This window comes from Elephas maximus, chromosome 13 (genome assembly GCF_024166365.1).
Source record: "Elephas maximus indicus isolate mEleMax1 chromosome 13, mEleMax1 primary haplotype, whole genome shotgun sequence".
In the NCBI taxonomy this organism is placed as follows: Eukaryota; Metazoa; Chordata; class Mammalia; order Proboscidea; family Elephantidae; genus Elephas; species Elephas maximus.
Window position 1 is genome coordinate 100,223,362 of NC_064831.1, and position 16,701 is coordinate 100,240,062.

The 16,701-nt window shown below is 49.2% G+C and overlaps 10 non-coding genes across 10 annotated transcripts; all 10 read left to right on the forward strand.

Moving 5' to 3' along the window:
* The first annotated feature begins 1,069 nt into the window (after positions 1–1,069).
* Positions 1,070–1,150, forward strand: LOC126057440 (small nucleolar RNA SNORD115). The gene has a single exon (XR_007512528.1). It is a non-coding gene; the product is annotated as a small nucleolar RNA SNORD115 (small nucleolar RNA).
* Positions 1,151–2,767: 1,617 nt separating this feature from the next.
* LOC126057820 (small nucleolar RNA SNORD115) lies at positions 2,768–2,845 on the forward strand. The gene has a single exon (XR_007512892.1). It is a non-coding gene; the product is annotated as a small nucleolar RNA SNORD115 (small nucleolar RNA).
* A 1,618-nt stretch (positions 2,846–4,463) lies between these two features.
* On the forward strand, positions 4,464–4,544 carry LOC126057442 (small nucleolar RNA SNORD115). Its single transcript, XR_007512530.1, has one exon. It is a non-coding gene; the product is annotated as a small nucleolar RNA SNORD115 (small nucleolar RNA).
* Positions 4,545–6,161: 1,617 nt separating this feature from the next.
* Positions 6,162–6,239, forward strand: LOC126057821 (small nucleolar RNA SNORD115). Its single transcript, XR_007512893.1, has one exon. It is a non-coding gene; the product is annotated as a small nucleolar RNA SNORD115 (small nucleolar RNA).
* A 1,618-nt stretch (positions 6,240–7,857) lies between these two features.
* On the forward strand, positions 7,858–7,938 carry LOC126057443 (small nucleolar RNA SNORD115). Its single transcript, XR_007512531.1, has one exon. It is a non-coding gene; the product is annotated as a small nucleolar RNA SNORD115 (small nucleolar RNA).
* Positions 7,939–9,555: 1,617 nt separating this feature from the next.
* LOC126057822 (small nucleolar RNA SNORD115) lies at positions 9,556–9,633 on the forward strand. The gene has a single exon (XR_007512895.1). It is a non-coding gene; the product is annotated as a small nucleolar RNA SNORD115 (small nucleolar RNA).
* Positions 9,634–11,251: 1,618 nt separating this feature from the next.
* Positions 11,252–11,332, forward strand: LOC126057444 (small nucleolar RNA SNORD115). The gene has a single exon (XR_007512532.1). It is a non-coding gene; the product is annotated as a small nucleolar RNA SNORD115 (small nucleolar RNA).
* Positions 11,333–12,949: 1,617 nt separating this feature from the next.
* Positions 12,950–13,027, forward strand: LOC126057823 (small nucleolar RNA SNORD115). Its single transcript, XR_007512896.1, has one exon. It is a non-coding gene; the product is annotated as a small nucleolar RNA SNORD115 (small nucleolar RNA).
* A 1,618-nt stretch (positions 13,028–14,645) lies between these two features.
* LOC126057445 (small nucleolar RNA SNORD115) lies at positions 14,646–14,726 on the forward strand. Its single transcript, XR_007512533.1, has one exon. It is a non-coding gene; the product is annotated as a small nucleolar RNA SNORD115 (small nucleolar RNA).
* A 1,617-nt stretch (positions 14,727–16,343) lies between these two features.
* Positions 16,344–16,421, forward strand: LOC126057824 (small nucleolar RNA SNORD115). Its single transcript, XR_007512897.1, has one exon. It is a non-coding gene; the product is annotated as a small nucleolar RNA SNORD115 (small nucleolar RNA).
* Positions 16,422–16,701: the final 280 nt, after the last annotated feature.

Consider the following 16,701-nt stretch of genomic DNA (forward strand, 5'->3'; position numbering starts at 1 on the left):
GTGTGTCAGTTGCGGCTGGACTCGCAGGATTTGCAGGTCGCTTTTCCCGTGAATCTTGAAATTGGATGAGCGACTCAGTAGTCTGATAGCTGGCTCCAGCTTTCAAGTAAAGGTAGCTGCACAGATAACTGCGTAGAAAATCTAAAGTCAGGGTCGATGCCAGGTGTGAAGGGGACACGAGGGTCAGGAGCACTTTCAGGTTGATGCCACAGGAGGTCATGTTTCCCTGGAGCTCTAGACAGTGAAAGCAGGCGTAAGTGCTGCCTTGCACATGTGCAAAGATCCCTGTTCCTACAGAGTTGGTTGGAATCCTGTAGAGGTTCCATAAGACTCCTGCTCTCTTTGTGCCAAGGAATCCTCTGATGGTTGATAAACAGGAGGAGATGTGTTCCCTGTGTTCCCATTCTTTGGGAATGAGGTGGCCTTGACTGTGTCTCTCCATGGCACAAGGGTGAAATCAAACTCTGGAAATGCCTAGTTGATTTGGGGGCCAAATTCTTGGTGAAAGCACTCTTCCGAGTGTCCCACAGCTCATTTGAAGATCCCCAGTTTTGGGAACCCTTGGATGTCATTTCCTGGAAGTGCTCGTGCACGGATCCGTGCCTGTGGACACAGATTCGACTTCCTCGTAGACATTAGCCGGGGCTGATCAAATGAATAGCCTGTTCTTGGCTGGGACTTCCTGAGTACTTTTCTCCATTCGGAGTCCTCTATGCCTTGTCTTGATCTGGCACGCGTCTGCCTTTCTGTCAAGGGTCAGCAGTCTCACTAATGGGCGAGAAGTGTGTGTCTTGATTTCGTCCCTCTTTTGGGCTATATGGGGAAAAAGCATAGCTGTTAGGCAATGAATGTCTCTCGTCTGATGTCTGACTTACTTCTTTGCCCTTCCTCAAAGGATTGCAAGGTCGAAGCCTGTTTTCCTGCTTTCATGAGGGTCAAGCTACTCCCCGGGAAACCGGAAGAGGATGTGCGAACCTTCTCATCCTGCGTGATTGCGGGCTGGATGGACGATATCGGTGGTGAGGAACTTGAAGACTCAGGTGATTTCTCCCGGGGATTGAGATGTCTCGGGTCAACGAAGACACCTCAACTTGTCTCCAAGAGAGATGATGACATAAAAATCATGCTCAATAGGATCCCGCTGAGGCCCAGAGAGAAACTCCTTTTCCCTAACGTTAATGATCTGCTTCAGAGTGGACCCCCGTTTGGATCCCTTTTTCCTCCACCAAGTGATCAAAAACTCCTCCCTGACCGATTTTGGTCATGCTGATTCCTTGGCTCTTTTCGTCTTTTTCTGTCATTTGGAAAGACCTGCTTTCAGGAGATTCACCACCGAAAGAACTCAAGGTGAGTGAATGATGGCGGTTCTCCCTTGTCTCTGGTGACACTTAGACAAGTGAAAATGGAGCCCAAGAGGCAGTCGGGTTTTGTGGAAAAGCTGAGACGTGTCCCCTGCTTTGAGCTTGACCTGACCTATTGACCAAGTGGCGGTGATATGCACGGGTGGATAGTTAGGAAGCACAGGAACCTAGAAGAATTTCCACTTGAGTAATTTTTGATCGTCCGGTTCCCAGTCGGGTATGTCTACGGAATTTGAGAATATTTTCAACTCTCAACTCTTTACGGGATGGGAGTGTGTAGCAGCTCTACTGGAGAAACCAGAGAGACTTGCCCTAGTTGAAAGCCTGTGTCAGTTGCGACTGGACTCTTAGGATCTCCAGGGCGTCTTTCCCAGACATCTTGGTATTGGATGAAGACTGGAGTAGCCTGATACCTCGCTGTAGCATTCAAGAAAAGGCAGCAGCACCACTATCTGAGTCAAAAAGCTAATGCCAGGCTCAATACCATTCGGTACGTGGGTCGCGAGCGTCATGACTAGTTTCAGGTTCATACCACAGGAGGTCAGGATCTGCTGACAGCCTAATCAGGCAATGCAGGCATAACTGCTGCCTTCCACATGTGGAAAGATCATTTTCTTGACAGATCTTTGGAATCTTGTAGAGATTCCATAGAACTCCTTTTCCGTGTGCCCCACGGGATCCTCTGATGCTTGATATACGGGAGGAGATGTGTTCCCTCTCTGGGGATTATTGGGGCCTGAGGTAGATTCGATTGTGTCTCTCCATGGCTCAGTGGTGAAACGAAAGCGTTGAAGGACTGTGGCAATTTTAACAAGTGTTGGCAGAATTCTTGGAAAGCTATTCTTTTCCAAATGTCCTCCAGCTGATTTGAAGATCCCCCGGTGCTGGGGACTCTTGGGTGCCATTTCCCGGGAGTCCGCACACATTGGACAGTGCCCGTGGACGCATAGTTGGCTGCCTTCAACACATCAGTCAGGCTTAAGCAATGGCAAAGGCTCCTTTTGCCTGGGTCCTCCTGTAAATTTGTGCTACATCCAGAGACCTCTCTGCCTTCTTCTGAATATTGCATGATTCTCTCCTTCTGTCATGGGTCAGCAGACTCCCCAGTGGGTTGCAAATGGCTGTCTTGATTTTGCCCATGTGTTCGCGAATGTCTGGCTGAAAGCCTAGCCTTAGGGAAGTGAGTTTCTCTTCTGGGATCTCTGTCTTACTGATTTCCCCTTTTCAAAGGGTTAGTGAGGTCGATGTCTCTTGTCCTGCTTTCATGGGGGTCAAGCCAACTGCCCGGGAAACTGGAAGATGATGTGTGAACGCTCTCATCCACTGTCCTTCCTGGGTGGAAGGAAGACATTTGTGGTAAGCATCTTCAGGTCTCAGGGGATTTTTCCTGGGGAGTGATATGGCTGGGGTCAATGATGACATAATCTGTCTGGAAGAGAGATGATGACCTAAAAATCATGCTCAGAGAGGTTATGCTGAGGCCCTGTGGGAAAGTCCTTTGGCCCAGCCTTACAGATCTTCTTTAGAGCGGACTCCCATTTTGATTTCTTTCACCTGCACCAAGTAATCCAAAAGACCTGGGTGGCCGATTTTGGTCAGGTTGATTCCTTGGCTCTTTTCCTCTTTTTGTGTCCTTTAGCAAAACCTGCCTCCGAGGAGTTCACCGTTGCGAGGACAAAAGGTGAGGGATTTCCCGTGATTTGCCCTGGCCCCATCTGACACTTAGGCAAGTGAGGATACACCACAAAAGGCAGTAGGGTTTGCTGACAAGGCTGAGGCATGTCCCCTGGTGTGTGCTTGACCTTGCCTGGTTGACTAAGTGGCGGTGACGTGCGTGGGTGGATACTTAGCAATCAGAGAATCCTGAAACATGTGCGCTGGAGTCATCTGCGATAGCCTGGGTCCAAGTCCGATACGGCCTACCGAAATGGGAGAAACGGCCAACTAGAACAATGTATTTTCCCAAGATATTTATGAGATGTGAATGGCTCAGAGCTCTACAGGAGACTGGTCAACTTGCTGTAATTGAAAGCGTGTGTCAGTTGCGGCTGGACTCGCAGGATTTGCAGGTCGCTTTTCCCGTGAATCTTGAAATTGGATGAGCGACTCAGTAGTCTGATAGCTGGCTCCAGCTTTCAAGTAAAGGTAGCTGCACAGATAACTGCGTAGAAAATCTAAAGTCAGGGTCGATGCCAGGTGTGAAGGGGACACGAGGGTCAGGAGCACTTTCAGGTTGATGCCACAGGAGGTCATGTTTCCCTGGAGCTCTAGACAGTGAAAGCAGGCGTAAGTGCTGCCTTGCACATGTGCAAAGATCCCTGTTCCTACAGAGTTGGTTGGAATCCTGTAGAGGTTCCATAAGACTCCTGCTCTCTTTGTGCCAAGGAATCCTCTGATGGTTGATAAACAGGAGGAGATGTGTTCCCTGTGTTCCCATTCTTTGGGAATGAGGTGGCCTTGACTGTGTCTCTCCATGGCACAAGGGTGAAATCAAACTCTGGAAATGCCTAGTTGATTTGGGGGCCAAATTCTTGGTGAAAGCACTCTTCCGAGTGTCCCACAGCTCATTTGAAGATCCCCAGTTTTGGGAACCCTTGGATGTCATTTCCTGGAAGTGCTCGTGCACGGATCCGTGCCTGTGGACACAGATTCGACTTCCTCGTAGACATTAGCCGGGGCTGATCAAATGAATAGCCTGTTCTTGGCTGGGACTTCCTGAGTACTTTTCTCCATTCGGAGTCCTCTATGCCTTGTCTTGATCTGGCACGCGTCTGCCTTTCTGTCAAGGGTCAGCAGTCTCACTAATGGGCGAGAAGTGTGTGTCTTGATTTCGTCCCTCTTTTGGGCTATATGGGGAAAAAGCATAGCTGTTAGGCAATGAATGTCTCTCGTCTGATGTCTGACTTACTTCTTTGCCCTTCCTCAAAGGATTGCAAGGTCGAAGCCTGTTTTCCTGCTTTCATGAGGGTCAAGCTACTCCCCGGGAAACCGGAAGAGGATGTGCGAACCTTCTCATCCTGCGTGATTGCGGGCTGGATGGACGATATCGGTGGTGAGGAACTTGAAGACTCAGGTGATTTCTCCCGGGGATTGAGATGTCTCGGGTCAACGAAGACACCTCAACTTGTCTCCAAGAGAGATGATGACATAAAAATCATGCTCAATAGGATCCCGCTGAGGCCCAGAGAGAAACTCCTTTTCCCTAACGTTAATGATCTGCTTCAGAGTGGACCCCCGTTTGGATCCCTTTTTCCTCCACCAAGTGATCAAAAACTCCTCCCTGACCGATTTTGGTCATGCTGATTCCTTGGCTCTTTTCGTCTTTTTCTGTCATTTGGAAAGACCTGCTTTCAGGAGATTCACCACCGAAAGAACTCAAGGTGAGTGAATGATGGCGGTTCTCCCTTGTCTCTGGTGACACTTAGACAAGTGAAAATGGAGCCCAAGAGGCAGTCGGGTTTTGTGGAAAAGCTGAGACGTGTCCCCTGCTTTGAGCTTGACCTGACCTATTGACCAAGTGGCGGTGATATGCACGGGTGGATAGTTAGGAAGCACAGGAACCTAGAAGAATTTCCACTTGAGTAATTTTTGATCGTCCGGTTCCCAGTCGGGTATGTCTACGGAATTTGAGAATATTTTCAACTCTCAACTCTTTACGGGATGGGAGTGTGTAGCAGCTCTACTGGAGAAACCAGAGAGACTTGCCCTAGTTGAAAGCCTGTGTCAGTTGCGACTGGACTCTTAGGATCTCCAGGGCGTCTTTCCCAGACATCTTGGTATTGGATGAAGACTGGAGTAGCCTGATACCTCGCTGTAGCATTCAAGAAAAGGCAGCAGCACCACTATCTGAGTCAAAAAGCTAATGCCAGGCTCAATACCATTCGGTACGTGGGTCGCGAGCGTCATGACTAGTTTCAGGTTCATACCACAGGAGGTCAGGATCTGCTGACAGCCTAATCAGGCAATGCAGGCATAACTGCTGCCTTCCACATGTGGAAAGATCATTTTCTTGACAGATCTTTGGAATCTTGTAGAGATTCCATAGAACTCCTTTTCCGTGTGCCCCACGGGATCCTCTGATGCTTGATATACGGGAGGAGATGTGTTCCCTCTCTGGGGATTATTGGGGCCTGAGGTAGATTCGATTGTGTCTCTCCATGGCTCAGTGGTGAAACGAAAGCGTTGAAGGACTGTGGCAATTTTAACAAGTGTTGGCAGAATTCTTGGAAAGCTATTCTTTTCCAAATGTCCTCCAGCTGATTTGAAGATCCCCCGGTGCTGGGGACTCTTGGGTGCCATTTCCCGGGAGTCCGCACACATTGGACAGTGCCCGTGGACGCATAGTTGGCTGCCTTCAACACATCAGTCAGGCTTAAGCAATGGCAAAGGCTCCTTTTGCCTGGGTCCTCCTGTAAATTTGTGCTACATCCAGAGACCTCTCTGCCTTCTTCTGAATATTGCATGATTCTCTCCTTCTGTCATGGGTCAGCAGACTCCCCAGTGGGTTGCAAATGGCTCTCTTGATTTTGCCCATGTGTTCGCGAATGTCTGGCTGAAAGCCTAGCCTTAGGGAAGTGAGTTTCTCTTCTGGGATCTCTGTCTTACTGATTTCCCCTTTTCAAAGGGTTAGTGAGGTCGATGTCTCTTGTCCTGCTTTCATGGGGGTCAAGCCAACTGCCCGGGAAACTGGAAGATGATGTGTGAACGCTCTCATCCACTGTCCTTCCTGGGTGGAAGGAAGACATTTGTGGTAAGCATCTTCAGGTCTCAGGGGATTTTTCCTGGGGAGTGATATGGCCGGGGTCAATGATGACATAATCTGTCTGGAAGAGAGATGATGACCTAAAAATCATGCTCAGAGAGGTTATGCTGAGGCCCTGTGGGAAAGTCCTTTGGCCCAGCCTTACAGATCTTCTTTAGAGCGGACTCCCATTTTGATTTCTTTCACCTGCACCAAGTAATCCAAAAGACCTGGGTGGCCGATTTTGGTCAGGTTGATTCCTTGGCTCTTTTCCTCTTTTTGTGTCCTTTAGCAAAACCTGCCTCCGAGGAGTTCACCGTTGCGAGGACAAAAGGTGAGGGATTTCCCGTGATTTGCCCTGGCCCCATCTGACACTTAGGCAAGTGAGGATACACCACAAAAGGCAGTAGGGTTTGCTGACAAGGCTGAGGCATGTCCCCTGGTGTGTGCTTGACCTTGCCTGGTTGACTAAGTGGCGGTGACGTGCGTGGGTGGATACTTAGCAATCAGAGAATCCTGAAACATGTGCGCTGGAGTCATCTGCGATAGCCTGGGTCCAAGTCCGATACGGCCTACCGAAATGGGAGAAACGGCCAACTAGAACAATGTATTTTCCCAAGATATTTATGAGATGTGAATGGCTCAGAGCTCTACAGGAGACTGGTCAACTTGCTGTAATTGAAAGCGTGTGTCAGTTGCGGCTGGACTCGCAGGATTTGCAGGTCGCTTTTCCCGTGAATCTTGAAATTGGATGAGCGACTCAGTAGTCTGATAGCTGGCTCCAGCTTTCAAGTAAAGGTAGCTGCACAGATAACTGCGTAGAAAATCTAAAGTCAGGGTCGATGCCAGGTGTGAAGGGGACACGAGGGTCAGGAGCACTTTCAGGTTGATGCCACAGGAGGTCATGTTTCCCTGGAGCTCTAGACAGTGAAAGCAGGCGTAAGTGCTGCCTTGCACATGTGCAAAGATCCCTGTTCCTACAGAGTTGGTTGGAATCCTGTAGAGGTTCCATAAGACTCCTGCTCTCTTTGTGCCAAGGAATCCTCTGATGGTTGATAAACAGGAGGAGATGTGTTCCCTGTGTTCCCATTCTTTGGGAATGAGGTGGCCTTGACTGTGTCTCTCCATGGCACAAGGGTGAAATCAAACTCTGGAAATGCCTAGTTGATTTGGGGGCCAAATTCTTGGTGAAAGCACTCTTCCGAGTGTCCCACAGCTCATTTGAAGATCCCCAGTTTTGGGAACCCTTGGATGTCATTTCCTGGAAGTGCTCGTGCACGGATCCGTGCCTGTGGACACAGATTCGACTTCCTCGTAGACATTAGCCGGGGCTGATCAAATGAATAGCCTGTTCTTGGCTGGGACTTCCTGAGTACTTTTCTCCATTCGGAGTCCTCTATGCCTTGTCTTGATCTGGCACGCGTCTGCCTTTCTGTCAAGGATCAGCAGTCTCACTAATGGGCGAGAAGTGTGTGTCTTGATTTCGTCCCTCTTTTGGGCTATATGTGGAAAAAGCATAGCTGTTAGGCAATGAATGTCTCTCGTCTGATGTCTGACTTACTTCTTTGCCCTTCCTCAAAGGATTGCAAGGTCGAAGCCTGTTTTCCTGCTTTCATGAGGGTCAAGCTACTCCCCGGGAAACCGGAAGAGGATGTGCGAACCTTCTCATCCTGCGTGATTGCGGGCTGGATGGACGATATCGGTGGTGAGGAACTTGAAGACTCAGGTGATTTCTCCCGGGGATTGAGATGTCTCGGGTCAACGAAGACACCTCAACTTGTCTCCAAGAGAGATGATGACATAAAAATCATGCTCAATAGGATCCCGCTGAGGCCCAGAGAGAAACTCCTTTTCCCTAACGTTAATGATCTGCTTCAGAGTGGACCCCCGTTTGGATCCCTTTTTCCTCCACCAAGTGATCAAAAACTCCTCCCTGACCGATTTTGGTCATGCTGATTCCTTGGCTCTTTTCGTCTTTTTCTGTCATTTGGAAAGACCTGCTTTCAGGAGATTCACCACCGAAAGAACTCAAGGTGAGTGAATGATGGCGGTTCTCCCTTGTCTCTGGTGACACTTAGACAAGTGAAAATGGAGCCCAAGAGGCAGTCGGGTTTTGTGGAAAAGCTGAGACGTGTCCCCTGCTTTGAGCTTGACCTGACCTATTGACCAAGTGGCGGTGATATGCACGGGTGGATAGTTAGGAAGCACAGGAACCTAGAAGAATTTCCACTTGAGTAATTTTTGATCGTCCGGTTCCCAGTCGGGTATGTCTACGGAATTTGAGAATATTTTCAACTCTCAACTCTTTACGGGATGGGAGTGTGTAGCAGCTCTACTGGAGAAACCAGAGAGACTTGCCCTAGTTGAAAGCCTGTGTCAGTTGCGACTGGACTCTTAGGATCTCCAGGGCGTCTTTCCCAGACATCTTGGTATTGGATGAAGACTGGAGTAGCCTGATACCTCGCTGTAGCATTCAAGAAAAGGCAGCAGCACCACTATCTGAGTCAAAAAGCTAATGCCAGGCTCAATACCATTCGGTACGTGGGTCGCGAGCGTCATGACTAGTTTCAGGTTCATACCACAGGAGGTCAGGATCTGCTGACAGCCTAATCAGGCAATGCAGGCATAACTGCTGCCTTCCACATGTGGAAAGATCATTTTCTTGACAGATCTTTGGAATCTTGTAGAGATTCCATAGAACTCCTTTTCCGTGTGCCCCACGGGATCCTCTGATGCTTGATATACGGGAGGAGATGTGTTCCCTCTCTGGGGATTATTGGGGCCTGAGGTAGATTCGATTGTGTCTCTCCATGGCTCAGTGGTGAAACGAAAGCGTTGAAGGACTGTGGCAATTTTAACAAGTGTTGGCAGAATTCTTGGAAAGCTATTCTTTTCCAAATGTCCTCCAGCTGATTTGAAGATCCCCCGGTGCTGGGGACTCTTGGGTGCCATTTCCCGGGAGTCCGCACACATTGGACAGTGCCCGTGGACGCATAGTTGGCTGCCTTCAACACATCAGTCAGGCTTAAGCAATGGCAAAGGCTCCTTTTGCCTGGGTCCTCCTGTAAATTTGTGCTACATCCAGAGACCTCTCTGCCTTCTTCTGAATATTGCATGATTCTCTCCTTCTGTCATGGGTCAGCAGACTCCCCAGTGGGTTGCAAATGGCTCTCTTGATTTTGTCCATGTGTTCGCGAATGTCTGGCTGAAAGCCTAGCCTTAGGGAAGTGAGTTTCTCTTCTGGGATCTCTGTCTTACTGATTTCCCCTTTTCAAAGGGTTAGTGAGGTCGATGTCTCTTGTCCTGCTTTCATGGGGGTCAAGCCAACTGCCCGGGAAACTGGAAGATGATGTGTGAACGCTCTCATCCACTGTCCTTCCTGGGTGGAAGGAAGACATTTGTGGTAAGCATCTTCAGGTCTCAGGGGATTTTTCCTGGGGAGTGATATGGCCGGGGTCAATGATGACATAATCTGTCTGGAAGAGAGATGATGACCTAAAAATCATGCTCAGAGAGGTTATGCTGAGGCCCTGTGGGAAAGTCCTTTGGCCCAGCCTTACAGATCTTCTTTAGAGCGGACTCCCATTTTGATTTCTTTCACCTGCACCAAGTAATCCAAAAGACCTGGGTGGCCGATTTTGGTCAGGTTGATTCCTTGGCTCTTTTCCTCTTTTTGTGTCCTTTAGCAAAACCTGCCTCCGAGGAGTTCACCGTTGCGAGGACAAAAGGTGAGGGATTTCCCGTGATTTGCCCTGGCCCCATCTGACACTTAGGCAAGTGAGGATACACCACAAAAGGCAGTAGGGTTTGCTGACAAGGCTGAGGCATGTCCCCTGGTGTGTGCTTGACCTTGCCTGGTTGACTAAGTGGCGGTGACGTGCGTGGGTGGATACTTAGCAATCAGAGAATCCTGAAACATGTGCGCTGGAGTCATCTGCGATAGCCTGGGTCCAAGTCCGATACGGCCTACCGAAATGGGAGAAACGGCCAACTAGAACAATGTATTTTCCCAAGATATTTATGAGATGTGAATGGCTCAGAGCTCTACAGGAGACTGGTCAACTTGCTGTAATTGAAAGCGTGTGTCAGTTGCGGCTGGACTCGCAGGATTTGCAGGTCGCTTTTCCCGTGAATCTTGAAATTGGATGAGCGACTCAGTAGTCTGATAGCTGGCTCCAGCTTTCAAGTAAAGGTAGCTGCACAGATAACTGCGTAGAAAATCTAAAGTCAGGGTCGATGCCAGGTGTGAAGGGGACACGAGGGTCAGGAGCACTTTCAGGTTGATGCCACAGGAGGTCATGTTTCCCTGGAGCTCTAGACAGTGAAAGCAGGCGTAAGTGCTGCCTTGCACATGTGCAAAGATCCCTGTTCCTACAGAGTTGGTTGGAATCCTGTAGAGGTTCCATAAGACTCCTGCTCTCTTTGTGCCAAGGAATCCTCTGATGGTTGATAAACAGGAGGAGATGTGTTCCCTGTGTTCCCATTCTTTGGGAATGAGGTGGCCTTGACTGTGTCTCTCCATGGCACAAGGGTGAAATCAAACTCTGGAAATGCCTAGTTGATTTGGGGGCCAAATTCTTGGTGAAAGCACTCTTCCGAGTGTCCCACAGCTCATTTGAAGATCCCCAGTTTTGGGAACCCTTGGATGTCATTTCCTGGAAGTGCTCGTGCACGGATCCGTGCCTGTGGACACAGATTCGGCTTCCTCGTAGACATTAGCCGGGGCTGATCAAATGAATAGCCTGTTCTTGGCTGGGACTTCCTGAGTACTTTTCTCCATTCGGAGTCCTCTATGCCTTGTCTTGATCTGGCACGCGTCTGCCTTTCTGTCAAGGGTCAGCAGTCTCACTAATGGGCGAGAAGTGTGTGTCTTGATTTCGTCCCTCTTTTGGGCTATATGGGGAAAAAGCATAGCTGTTAGGCAATGAATGTCTCTCGTCTGATGTCTGACTTACTTCTTTGCCCTTCCTCAAAGGATTGCAAGGTCGAAGCCTGTTTTCCTGCTTTCATGAGGGTCAAGCTACTCCCCGGGAAACCGGAAGAGGATGTGCGAACCTTCTCATCCTGCGTGATTGCGGGCTGGATGGACGATATCGGTGGTGAGGAACTTGAAGACTCAGGTGATTTCTCCCGGGGATTGAGATGTCTCGGGTCAACGAAGACACCTCAACTTGTCTCCAAGAGAGATGATGACATAAAAATCATGCTCAATAGGATCCCGCTGAGGCCCAGAGAGAAACTCCTTTTCCCTAACGTTAATGATCTGCTTCAGAGTGGACCCCCGTTTGGATCCCTTTTTCCTCCACCAAGTGATCAAAAACTCCTCCCTGACCGATTTTGGTCATGCTGATTCCTTGGCTCTTTTCGTCTTTTTCTGTCATTTGGAAAGACCTGCTTTCAGGAGATTCACCACCGAAAGAACTCAAGGTGAGTGAATGATGGCGGTTCTCCCTTGTCTCTGGTGACACTTAGACAAGTGAAAATGGAGCCCAAGAGGCAGTCGGGTTTTGTGGAAAAGCTGAGACGTGTCCCCTGCTTTGAGCTTGACCTGACCTATTGACCCAGTGGCGGTGATATGCACGGGTGGATAGTTAGGAAGCACAGGAACCTAGAAGAATTTCCACTTGAGTAATTTTTGATCGTCCGGTTCCCAGTCGGGTATGTCTACGGAATTTGAGAATATTTTCAACTCTCAACTCTTTACGGGATGGGAGTGTGTAGCAGCTCTACTGGAGAAACCAGAGAGACTTGCCCTAGTTGAAAGCCTGTGTCAGTTGCGACTGGACTCTTAGGATCTCCAGGGCGTCTTTCCCAGACGTCTTGGTATTGGATGAAGACTGGAGTAGCCTGATACCTCGCTGTAGCATTCAAGAAAAGGCAGCAGCACCACTATCTGAGTCAAAAAGCTAATGCCAGGCTCAATACCATTCGGTACGTGGGTCGCGAGCGTCATGACTAGTTTCAGGTTCATACCACAGGAGGTCAGGATCTGCTGACAGCCTAATCAGGCAATGCAGGCATAACTGCTGCCTTCCACATGTGGAAAGATCATTTTCTTGACAGATCTTTGGAATCTTGTAGAGATTCCATAGAACTCCTTTTCCGTGTGCCCCACGGGATCCTCTGATGCTTGATATACGGGAGGAGATGTGTTCCCTCTCTGGGGATTATTGGGGCCTGAGGTAGATTCGATTGTGTCTCTCCATGGCTCAGTGGTGAAACGAAAGCGTTGAAGGACTGTGGCAATTTTAACAAGTGTTGGCAGAATTCTTGGAAAGCTATTCTTTTCCAAATGTCCTCCAGCTGATTTGAAGATCCCCCGGTGCTGGGGACTCTTGGGTGCCATTTCCCGGGAGTCCGCACACATTGGACAGTGCCCGTGGACGCATAGTTGGCTGCCTTCAACACATCAGTCAGGCTTAAGCAATGGCAAAGGCTCCTTTTGCCTGGGTCCTCCTGTAAATTTGTGCTACATCCAGAGACCTCTCTGCCTTCTTCTGAATATTGCATGATTCTCTCCTTCTGTCATGGGTCAGCAGACTCCCCAGTGGGTTGCAAATGGCTCTCTTGATTTTGTCCATGTGTTCGCGAATGTCTGGCTGAAAGCCTAGCCTTAGGGAAGTGAGTTTCTCTTCTGGGATCTCTGTCTTACTGATTTCCCCTTTTCAAAGGGTTAGTGAGTTCGATGTGTCTTGTCCTGCTTTCATGGGGGTCAAGCCAACTGCCCGGGAAACTGGAAGATGATGTGTGAACGCTCTCATCCACTGTCCTTCCTGGGTGGAAGGAAGACATTTGTGGTAAGCATCTTCAGGTCTCAGGGGATTTTTCCTGGGGAGTGATATGGCTGGGGTCAATGATGACATAATCTGTCTGGAAGAGAGATGATGACCTAAAAATCATGCTCAGAGAGGTTATGCTGAGGCCCTGTGGGAAAGTCCTTTGGCCCAGCCTTACAGATCTTCTTTAGAGCGGACTCCCATTTTGATTTCTTTCACCTGCACCAAGTAATCCAAAAGACCTGGGTGGCCGATTTTGGTCAGGCTGATTCCTTGGCTCTTTTCCTCTTTTTGTGTCCTTTAGCAAAACCTGCCTCCGAGGAGCTCACCGTTGCGAGGACAAAAGGTGAGGGATTTCCCGTGATTTGCCCTGGCCCCATCTGACACTTAGGCAAGTGAGGATACACCACAAAAGGCAGTAGGGTTTGCTGACAAGGCTGAGGCATGTCCCCTGGTGTGTGCTTGACCTTGCCTGGTTGACTAAGTGGCGGTGACGTGCGTGGGTGGATACTTAGCAATCAGAGAATCCTGAAACATGTGCGCTGGAGTCATCTGCGATAGCCTGGGTCCAAGTCCGATACGGCCTACCGAAATGGGAGAAACGGCCAACTAGAACAATGTATTTTCCCAAGATATTTATGAGATGTGAATGGCTCAGAGCTCTACAGGAGACTGGTCAACTTGCTGTAATTGAAAGCGTGTGTCAGTTGCGGCTGGACTCGCAGGATTTGCAGGTCGCTTTTCCCGTGAATCTTGAAATTGGATGAGCGACTCAGTAGTCTGATAGCTGGCTCCAGCTTTCAAGTAAAGGTAGCTGCACAGATAACTGCGTAGAAAATCTAAAGTCAGGGTCGATGCCAGGTGTGAAGGGGACACGAGGGTCAGGAGCACTTTCAGGTTGATGCCACAGGAGGTCATGTTTCCCTGGAGCTCTAGACAGTGAAAGCAGCCGTAAGTGCTGCCTTGCACATGTGCAAAGATCCCTGTTCCTACAGAGTTGGTTGGAATCCTGTAGAGGTTCCATAAGACTCCTGCTCTCTTTGTGCCAAGGAATCCTCTGATGGTTGATAAACAGGAGGAGATGTGTTCCCTGTGTTCCCATTCTTTGGGAATGAGGTGGCCTTGACTGTGTCTCTCCATGGCACAAGGGTGAAATCAAACTCTGGAAATGCCTAGTTGGTTTTGGGGCCAAATTCTTGGTGAAAGCACTCTTCCGAGTGTCCCACAGCTCATTTGAAGATCCCCAGTTTTGGGAACCCTTGGATGTCATTTCCTGGAAGTGCTCGTGCACGGATCCGTGCCTGTGGACACAGATTCGACTTCCTCGTAGACATTAGCCGGGGCTGATCAAATGAATAGCCTGTTCTTGGCTGGGACTTCCTGAGTACTTTTCTCCATTCGGAGTCCTCTATGCCTTGTCTTGATCTGGCACGCGTCTGCCTTTCTGTCAAGGGTCAGCAGTCTCACTAATGGGCGAGAAGTGTGTGTCTTGATTTCGTCCCTCTTTTGGGCTATATGGGGAAAAAGCATAGCTGTTAGGCAATGAATGTCTCTCGTCTGATGTCTGACTTACTTCTTTGCCCTTCCTCAAAGGATTGCAAGGTCGAAGCCTGTTTTCCTGCTTTCATGAGGGTCAAGCTACTCCCCGGGAAACCGGAAGAGGATGTGCGAACCTTCTCATCCTGCGTGATTGCGGGCTGGATGGACGATATCGGTGGTGAGGAACTTGAAGACTCAGGTGATTTCTCCCGGGGATTGAGATGTCTCGGGTCAACGAAGACACCTCAACTTGTCTCCAAGAGAGATGATGACATAAAAATCATGCTCAATAGGATCCCGCTGAGGCCCAGAGAGAAACTCCTTTTCCCTAACGTTAATGATCTGCTTCAGAGTGGACCCCCGTTTGGATCCCTTTTTCCTCCACCAAGTGATCAAAAACTCCTCCCTGACCGATTTTGGTCATGCTGATTCCTTGGCTCTTTTCGTCTTTTTCTGTCATTTGGAAAGACCTGCTTTCAGGAGATTCACCACCGAAAGAACTCAAGGTGAGTGAATGATGGCGGTTCTCCCTTGTCTCTGGTGACACTTAGACAAGTGAAAATGGAGCCCAAGAGGCAGTCGGGTTTTGTGGAAAAGCTGAGACGTGTCCCCTGCTTTGAGCTTGACCTGACCTATTGACCAAGTGGCGGTGATATGCACGGGTGGATAGGTAGGAAGCACAGGAACCTGGAAGATTTTCCACTTGAGTAATTTTTGATCGTCCGGTTCCCAGTCGGGTATGTCTACGGAATTTGAGAATATTTTCAACTCTCAACTCTTTACGGGATGGGAGTGTGTAGCAGCTCTACTGGAGAAACCAGAGAGACTTGCCCTAGTTGAAAGCCTGTGTCAGTTGCGACTGGACTCTTAGGATCTCCAGGGCGTCTTTCCCAGACATCTTGGTATTGGATGAAGACTGGAGTAGCCTGATACCTCGCTGTAGCATTCAAGAAAAGGCAGCAGCACCACTATCTGAGTCAAAAAGCTAATGCCAGGCTCAATACCATTCGGTACGTGGGTCGCGAGCGTCATGACTAGTTTCAGGTTCATACCACAGGAGGTCAGGATCTGCTGACAGCCTAATCAGGCAATGCAGGCATAACTGCTGCCTTCCACATGTGGAAAGATCATTTTCTTGACAGATCTTTGGAATCTTGTAGAGGTTCCATAGAACTCCTTTTCCGTGTGCCCCACGGGATCCTCTGATGCTTGATATACGGGAGGAGATGTGTTCCCTCTCTGGGGATTATTGGGGCCTGAGGTAGATTCGATTGTGTCTCTCCATGGCTCAGTGGTGAAACGAAAGCGTTGAAGGACTGTGGCAATTTTAACAAGTGTTGGCAGAATTCTTGGAAAGCTATTCTTTTCCAAATGTCCTCCAGCTGATTTGAAGATCCCCCGGTGCTGGGGACTCTTGGGTGCCATTTCCCGGGAGTCCGCACACATTGGGCAGTGCCCGTGGACGCATAGTTGGCTGCCTTCAACACATCAGTCAGGCTTAAGCAATGGCAAAGGCTCCTTTTGCCTGGGTCCTCCTGTAAATTTGTGCTACATCCAGAGACCTCTCTGCCTTCTTCTGAATATTGCATGATTCTCTCCTTCTGTCATGGGTCAGCAGACTCCCCAGTGGGTTGCAAATGGCTCTCTTGATTTTGTCCATGTGTTCGCGAATGTCTGGCTGAAAGCCTAGCCTTAGGGAAGTGAGTTTCTCTTCTGGGATCTCTGTCTTACTGATTTCCCCTTTTCAAAGGGTTAGTGAGGTCGATGTCTCTTGTCCTGCTTTCATGGGGGTCAAGCCAACTGCCCGGGAAACTGGAAGATGATGTGTGAACGCTCTCATCCACTGTCCTTCCTGGGTGGAAGGAAGACATTTGTGGTAAGCATCTTCAGGTCTCAGGGGATTTTTCCTGGGGAGTGATATGGCTGGGGTCAATGATGACATAATCTGTCTGGAAGAGAGATGATGACCTAAAAATCATGCTCAGAGAGGTTATGCTGAGGCCCTGTGGGAAAGTCCTTTGGCCCAGCCTTACAGATCTTCTTTAGAGCGGACTCCCATTTTGATTTCTTTCACCTGCACCAAGTAATCCAAAAGACCTGGGTGGCCGATTTTGGTCAGGTTGATTCCTTGGCTCTTTTCCTCTTTTTGTGTCCTTTAGCAAAACCTGCCTCCGAGGAGTTCACCGTTGCGAGGACAAAAGGTGAGGGATTTCCCGTGATTTGCCCTGGCCCCATCTGACACTTAGGCAAGTGAGGATACACCACAAAAGGCAGTAGGGTTTGC